Source organism: Octopus bimaculoides, chromosome 9 (genome assembly GCF_046866305.1).
Source record: "Octopus bimaculoides isolate indiv1 chromosome 9, ASM4686630v1, whole genome shotgun sequence".
Classification (NCBI taxonomy): Eukaryota; Metazoa; Mollusca; class Cephalopoda; order Octopoda; family Octopodidae; genus Octopus; species Octopus bimaculoides.
This window is the reverse complement of record NC_142936.1, coordinates 54,548,810-54,556,309: the sequence shown is the minus strand read 5'-3', so window position 1 is coordinate 54,556,309 and position 7,500 is coordinate 54,548,810. Positions and strand designations below refer to the sequence as shown.

At 37.8% G+C, this 7,500-nt stretch overlaps 1 long non-coding RNA gene across 1 annotated transcript in view; it reads left to right on the top strand.

Moving 5' to 3' along the window:
• LOC149134158 (uncharacterized) overlaps positions 1-7,500 on the top strand; it is a 25,177-nt gene that overhangs the window by 17,517 nt on the left and 160 nt on the right. The window contains exons 2-3 of the long non-coding RNA XR_016242984.1: positions 1,716-1,813; positions 6,926-7,500. The exon at positions 6,926-7,500 is cut by the window's right edge and continues 160 nt beyond it. This is a non-coding gene — a long non-coding RNA (uncharacterized LOC149134158). The remainder of the gene's footprint in view (positions 1-1,715; positions 1,814-6,925) is intronic.

The window sequence follows — 7,500 nt, the reverse complement described above, 5'->3', positions numbered from 1 at the left end:
TATATATATATATAAACAAATAGTAAATGAGTATATGCATATATACGTACAGGTACGTGCATACCGACATCCACCTGTATGTATAGGTGCATATCTGGGTACAGGACATTGCAAACAAAACGTAGACGAGAAAACACACAAGCCACATAGAGAACATTCTTCTTCATCAGCTACCCCCGTTTTAACACCGGCGTTTCGAAGAGCTGGGCAGGACGCATCGCTAAAACGGCTCTTCCCATGGACCGCAAATTAAATTTGTATACACAAATTAAACCTTGCCATGGAGGAATGTAGCGGCGGACAAAAAACAAGACAGGAAAACAAACAGAAAAGGCTATACGGCCACACAGGAAAAATTATGTGTATGAACGCTGTGAGGCATGAACTTGAAAGTGGGGACGAAGTAAGTTCGCGTGTTTGCTCGGCGATAGCCAAGGAAGAAAAGGATTATTGACCGGAAGCATGTGACCATGCCGGTGTAAGGGGAAGAGAGGGAGAGAGTGGTAGAGGGAGAAACAAAGGGAGGAAGTAGAAGAATAGGTGAGCAACGAGAGGAAAAGAGGAAGAGAGGAAGTACGAGGGGGAAAAAGGAGATACGTAGTAGTAACAGAGGAAGAACGAGAGGGGGAAAAATTGAAGAGGAAGAGAAAGAGAAAGAGATAGAGTAGCGTCGGAAAATATAAAGTTGCGAAAACTACTTACAGATTGGTGACGCTGCATTCGGTCATGTAAAAACAAATAGTAAATCCACCTGTATGTATAGGTGCATATCTGGTACAGGACATTGCAGGAATGGCAACAAAAGAAAGAAACCTCGATATTATGCAAATAGAGGAATTTATCTGTAAAAATATGTGACACTTATTCAGTAGCCATGATAAAACTCCAAGTTTCGGATGCCAGGGTGGGGGGTCCACTCCAACATCTCTTCAGTTATCCAGCCATCGGAGATTCCTTTCAACAATGACCGTTAACTCCAAAGGTTTTTAATTTCCCTTTGGGGTTAACAGTCATTGTTCAAAGGAATCTCCGGTGGCTGGATAACTGAAGAGATGTTGGAGTGGACCCCCCACTCTGGCATCCGAAACTCGGAGTTTTATCATGGCTACTGAATAAGTGTCATATATGTATATATATATATATATATATATATATATATATATATATATATATATATATATATATATATATATATATATATATATATATATATATATATATATATATATATATAATTAAATAATAAAGCTGTGTGGTAAGAAGTTTGCTTCCCAGTCACATGGTTCTGGTTCAGTCCCACTGCGTGTCACTTTGGGCTAATGTCTTCTACTATAGCCTCGGGCCGAGGCAATAGTAGTTATAACAGCACCTTGAATACCTACTACTAAACACTGTTTGTCACCGCTGTTTGGTTAGCAGAATGCAGTCGGGACGTTTGGATGCTCGCTATGCAATAAAAGTTTATGTTATACTAGGCATAAACGATACAAAAACGTATAAAATACTCCAGACTGCTTATGGGCAGACGTTTTCGTTGACGCAAGAGAGAGGGATGTCGATTATATAAACATTATTCGAAAATAATTGTTCGAAAACAATTATTCGAAAACAAATATTCGAAAAACATTTATTCGACTAGGAAATTGTATGAATGAAAGTTATTCAAAATGAGAATTATACGAAACGTTAATTATTCTAAATTTTTTATTTCATAGGTGCAGGGGTGGCTGTGTGGTAAGTAGCTTGCCGTCAGCAAAGATAGACATGAGTTTCGGCTCTGTCTAAAAAAGGAAAAATTGAAGAATTCACCGAGGTAAGTCGTTTTTGTTGCTCAGCTGGGCAGCAATTTATTGCTTCTATTTATTTTTTCAGTAATTTGTTGCCCAGCGGTGTGGCATCTTCGCTTTCCTTGGCGAGTTTTTTGTGTGTTCGTTGTACGAACAAATTTTGTATTCGCTGTTTGTGGGAGGTGGGTTCGTTTGCCCACAGTAGGGGGGAAAAAAAGCAACTTTGAGTGAAGTCGACCGAGGTGGGCCGAATTGGTTTTTGACCTGTGTGTAATTTATTGTGTTTCTTTTTTTCAGTAAATTCGCCAGCTCTGGAGCAGTTCCGTTTAATTTCAGCGACTTTAAGTTGTTGCTAATTTTTGTGGACAAAATTGTGTTTCTCGTTCGTCGTTATTGGTAGGCGTGTTCGAGTCACCATAAGGCGGACTGAGAATTTTTTGTGAAAAACTTTTTGTGTCTCACTTAATTGCGAGAACTGTTGTTTATGTGGGCGTATCTCGCCTCCGAAAAACTTGCAAAAATTTCTAACAATTTGTGAAGGATTTCTCTGTGTTCCTGTTGCTGTGGCTCTGGATTACCCTTACTGGAATACCTTATTGGAATACCTGTAGGCTAGGATTACCGAGTGGCCGGAATTGTGTTGCTGTGACTTGAACTGTCTTCCTTCCTTCTTTTTCTCTGCTCTGTCTTTCTGTTCTTTTGTATTTATTTATTGATTTATTTAATTATTTTTTGCTGTGAACCTTTTTGTTGAACTTTTCGTTGAACTTTTTTTGTGGAACATTTTGAACTTTTTTTGAAAGCATGGCAAAAAAGGGCAACACTTTCTTGGAGTGGGAACTGTGCCCACCCAAGCAGTGGTTGAAAGAAATGGAGGAAAGAACAGTGACGCTCCGAACCTACTCAAAGGTGTTGGATAGCGTCACTGTCTTTCCTCAAACTATTATTGAAAAGGAACTTACGAATGTTAATGCCAACTTTAAATATATTTCAAGGGGAGTCAAATATGCAACCGTGTGGTTGCTTTTTGACTCTCCGAGTGAAGCTCGCAAATTTGCGAGTGGGCCCATTGAGGGCAAAGAAATTTTGTTTCTGCCCACATATTGTGGAAAAAAAATAACTAGTGCTTGGGTCTGCGGGTTGCCGCCTGGAATAAAGCCCGAGTGGATAGAGGATCCTTTCTGCCGGGGTCTGGGCGGCACCGGAACCAAGCTCCTCAATGTAAAAATTTTGCCAGCAATTGACTGGGAGGGGTCAAAAGCGGTGTTGACCCTCTGGTCCCAATCGATTGCGAGTCTGGTGTTTCCAGACTTTTTAAGGACGGCTCAGGCAAGGTATCCAGTGATTCTGGAAGGACGCCCTCCTAAGTGTCACAAGTGCCTTGAATCCGGCCATTTAAAAAAGAATTTCCCAAAGGCCGAGGTATGGCCCCGGAGCAGAAGAAAAAAGAAAATGTGCCCTCCGCCCCACCATTGGAGGGGGAGACGGAGGAAGTCGTAGAGGCGGTGGCCTCCACGAATAGAAAGAGGAAGGTGAGCAGCGGTGGTTACTCACCAGGAGAAATAGAGGTTGCGGGAGAGGAAGAGGACACCTCGGGTGTGCCACGACTCCCGCAACCGGTAAAAGAAAAAAAAAGAAAAGGAGAAACGGGAGACGGTCGGCGGACGTGCTGCCGACCGAACCCGAGGCCTCTCCGATGAGAAGTGTGCCCCCGGAGAGCAAAACTCTGCCATCGGAAATTGCGCCGATGACAGAGTGGCGTGACGTCCCTCCCAGTGAGGATAATGATTATATTATCATGTACTATGAGGGAGGGGCGTTGAATGAATTCTTGGACCGCGAGTGCGGCCAAGATAGGAGCTACTCGAATTGTGCGAGTAGTTCCACATGGCCTACACAGGTGACTGCGGAGGTTCTAAATGACAACATATTGGCAAAAGTCATAGAAAAATATAACCATAAAAATTTCTTCTACCTTGCCGCAAATTCAAGCCTAACAATAGGCACTTGTTTGGCAGGGGCAGCATATCTGCTTGCGGAGGGGTGGAATGAGGAAAATTGTGATATTTTTAATTGTTAATATATTGAAATTGTGGAAAAATTGTAATTTTAAAAGGAAAAAAAGAACAATGTTTTCGAGGGGTTATCAGTCGGCGGGCGCTGGTGCCTCTCTCATTATTTGTTTCATCCTTATCACCCTCATCTCGTTAATGTCCATGTCCAGCCCTCAGCTACTTCATGTTTGTCTGTCTTTGTCTGTCCCATCTATGTAACGCCGTTAATGGCGAAATTTATTGAAATAAAGTAGCTTGCTTACCAACCACATGGTTCCGGGTTCAGTCCCACTGCGTGGCATCTTGGACAAGTGTCTTCTGCTATAGCCTCGCGCCGACCAAAGCTTTGTGAGTGGATTTGGTAGACGGAAACTGAAAGAAGCCTGTCGTATATATGTATATATATATGTATATATATATATATATATATATATATGTTTGTATGTCTGTGTTTGTCTCCCCACCATCGCTTGACAACCGATGCTGGTATGTTTACGTCCCCGTAACTTAGCGGTTCGGCAAAAGAGACCGATAGAATAAGTACTAGGCTTTCAAAGAATAAGTCTTTGGATCGATTTTCTCGACTAAAGGCGGTGCTCCAGCATGGCCGCAGTCAAATGACTGAAACAAGTAAAAGAGTAAAAGAGTAAAGAGTATTGGAATTTGTGTGAATATTTGTTTATTTAAAACATGTTTTTCCGAATTTCCTGTTGTTTCTTCAATCTCCCTTAAACATTTTTATTTACCATTGAAAAACTAAAATTTGTAGAAACCGGTTTGATATTGTAATAAGTTTGTTATATAATATAAAAATACAACACGTTTTAAAACTCAATCCCCAAAGCCAACTTTATATCTCTATATTCTTTCTTGCGTGAAAATACACTTCCTTTTCTCTCTCTCTCTCTCTCTCTCTCTCTCTCTCTGTATATATATATATATATATATATATATATATATATATATATATATATATATATATATATATATATATATATATGTGTGTGTGTGTGTGTGTGTGTGTGTGTGTGTGTGTGTGTGTGTGTGTATGTATGCTATTATGCATATGTATGTAAGTATGTATGTATGTATGTATGTACATATATTTGTTGGTGTGTATACGTCCCCGCATGCGGATATATCTTTTAATTTATCTAAATGTATTATTATTTTTTACTACTAATTATTTACCCTGGCAATTCAGGTCTTTTTTCCTTCTTCATAAGTTATTTTTGATTTAAGGTTCTCTTCGATTATTATAATAATATGATTTTAAACCGCAATTGTAATTTCCTGCAAGCGATTATTGAAAAGACCGTTAGTTGAAAGGACCAATGAAACAAAGCCATTTTCAAATGTGTATCTATCAAAGTAATTGTATATTTATGCATATAACCTTATTTTGTTCCATTCGAAATAAAACTATCTGACGAACGGGAACGTGAAACTCCGAGTAAGAATTTTGTGTGATATTTTTGCTGCTTTCTAATAAAGTATATATATATATATATATATATATATATATATATATAAAGTATATATATATACTTTATTAGAAAGTATATATATTTATTTATGTTTGTATGTTTGTATGTCTGTGTTATATGTGCGTGTATATTTTACGTGTATCTCTCTCTCTCTCTCTCTCTCTCTCTCTCTCTATATATATATATATATATATATATATATATATATATATATATATATATATATTCATGTCTGCATGTATGTACGGGAGTGTGCATGTCTGTATATGCGAGCGCGCTTGTGTATATATTTGTGTGGAAATGTGTTTTTGTATACATGACCATATGCGTGTCGTGTGTTTACCACTCTCCTTCAACTGTTCTACTTTGCACTTCTTTCTCTCTCTCTCTCTCTCTCTCTCTCTCTCTCTCTCTCTCTCTCTCTCTCTCTCTCCTCTCTCTTTATATCTTATTCTCGTTCTTTCTCCTTCGCTCTCTTCCTCTCTCTCTCTTCATCTGGATTAGCAATACACATGTTGATGATTGTGCATTGCTTATAGAGTTTAGTGGTTGTCGACTTGGCTTCACATAAATCATCCAAGATTTACTAACTTGTATAATCAATTGTGTGAAATCAGCTGTTTAAATGTACACTTACACAGTCTGAGCGACACTCTAACTGGAACTCATTAACAATAAGTCCCATTAAATAAAATTATATTGGATAGGGGTCAGATTTAGTGCGATATTTCTAGAGTTTTTGTACTTACTGAAGCTTAGTAAGAACGCTAAATTTTAAACCTGCCTTAGTTTTTGACAATCAGAAAGGCGAGTTATTATTTGCATGGTAAAGTTATAAAAAAATCGAGTATAAAATGTGTTTTAGGGATAGAGAGGGTTTATTTTCTTAATCAAACATAGTTATTAATTAAGAAAATAATGATTTATAAAGTAAGTGTTGTTTTTTTTAATTAAGGGCTGAAAAATGTAACGGCGTTTTTAAAACTTAAATTTAAATGATGACTGCTTAAAATTATTAAGTGTCTAGTGTATATATGGATTTCTAGTACTATGAATTTTCACTGAAGAAGGCAATGAGCTGGAAGAATGGTTAAAACGCCGGCAAAATGCTTAGCGACAGTTCTTCCGTCGCTTTATATTCTGAATTGAAACGTCACCGGAATCGACTTTGCCTTTCATCCTTTCGACGTCGATAAAATAAGTACCAGCTGAGCACTGGGATCGATGTAACTGATCACCAAAATTTCCATCCACCAAAATTTCTGATATTATGCTAAAATTTGGAACCAGTTTTTAGAATTTTAATAACAATAAATTTTTAAAAGTAAAAACTTCCTGGGAAATTAAGGGTTTGATCAATTGATCAATTATATCGTTGGATTTTCGGATAATAGAATTTTTAAAATATATATTTTATATTTTATAAAATGAGATTTAAAAAAAAAATAAGGGTTATAAAATCTGAGTGCTTAAAAAATAAGACATTGTACAGAGTTTATGGTTAAACAAAAAATACAAACTTGAAATAAAGGAACATTTAAAACATTAAGTATTGATAATTATTTATTTATGTATTTATTTATTTATTTATTTGCAGGGTTTGGATAAAATGCCAGTGACCTTCCGTGATTAGTAAAGTTGATGCTGTTCATGTTCCGTTTAAGACGTCATACGTCAACACCTCCAAGAAAGCTATGAGCAAAAAAGAAATTCCAGAGAGCTGATGTTCTGTGGAGAAAGAATAAAGCATGGTGGTTGCTGCAGGGCCTTGGAAGTTGGGCCCAGCAAGAGTGGAAAGTGGTGGAGAGATGAGCGAACCGAGTGGGCATAGTGAGCCTGAGAGGAGATACAAGTCTAGCGAGTTGCGAGGAACATAGGCTGTTATAACAGCGATAGAAAATAAGTTCATAGAGAGGAGATAGCTGTCTGTGGGCCGAGGCTGGATCGTGTCGTTTGGAAACATGAGTTAAAAAACTAAAAGTGCTATCAATAGACTATTCTAAATATGATGTAGACAAATGATCAGTGTTGCTGAACAATTTGCAAAATGTTTGGTTGTTTCTATCGTCTTGTCAACAGAGCTATGCATAGTCTGTTGTAGAACATTTCTTACGTAATATTTAGAGAAGGGAAGATAACCCTACCCCCGTGACTCATTTAAAGGCTTCCGTC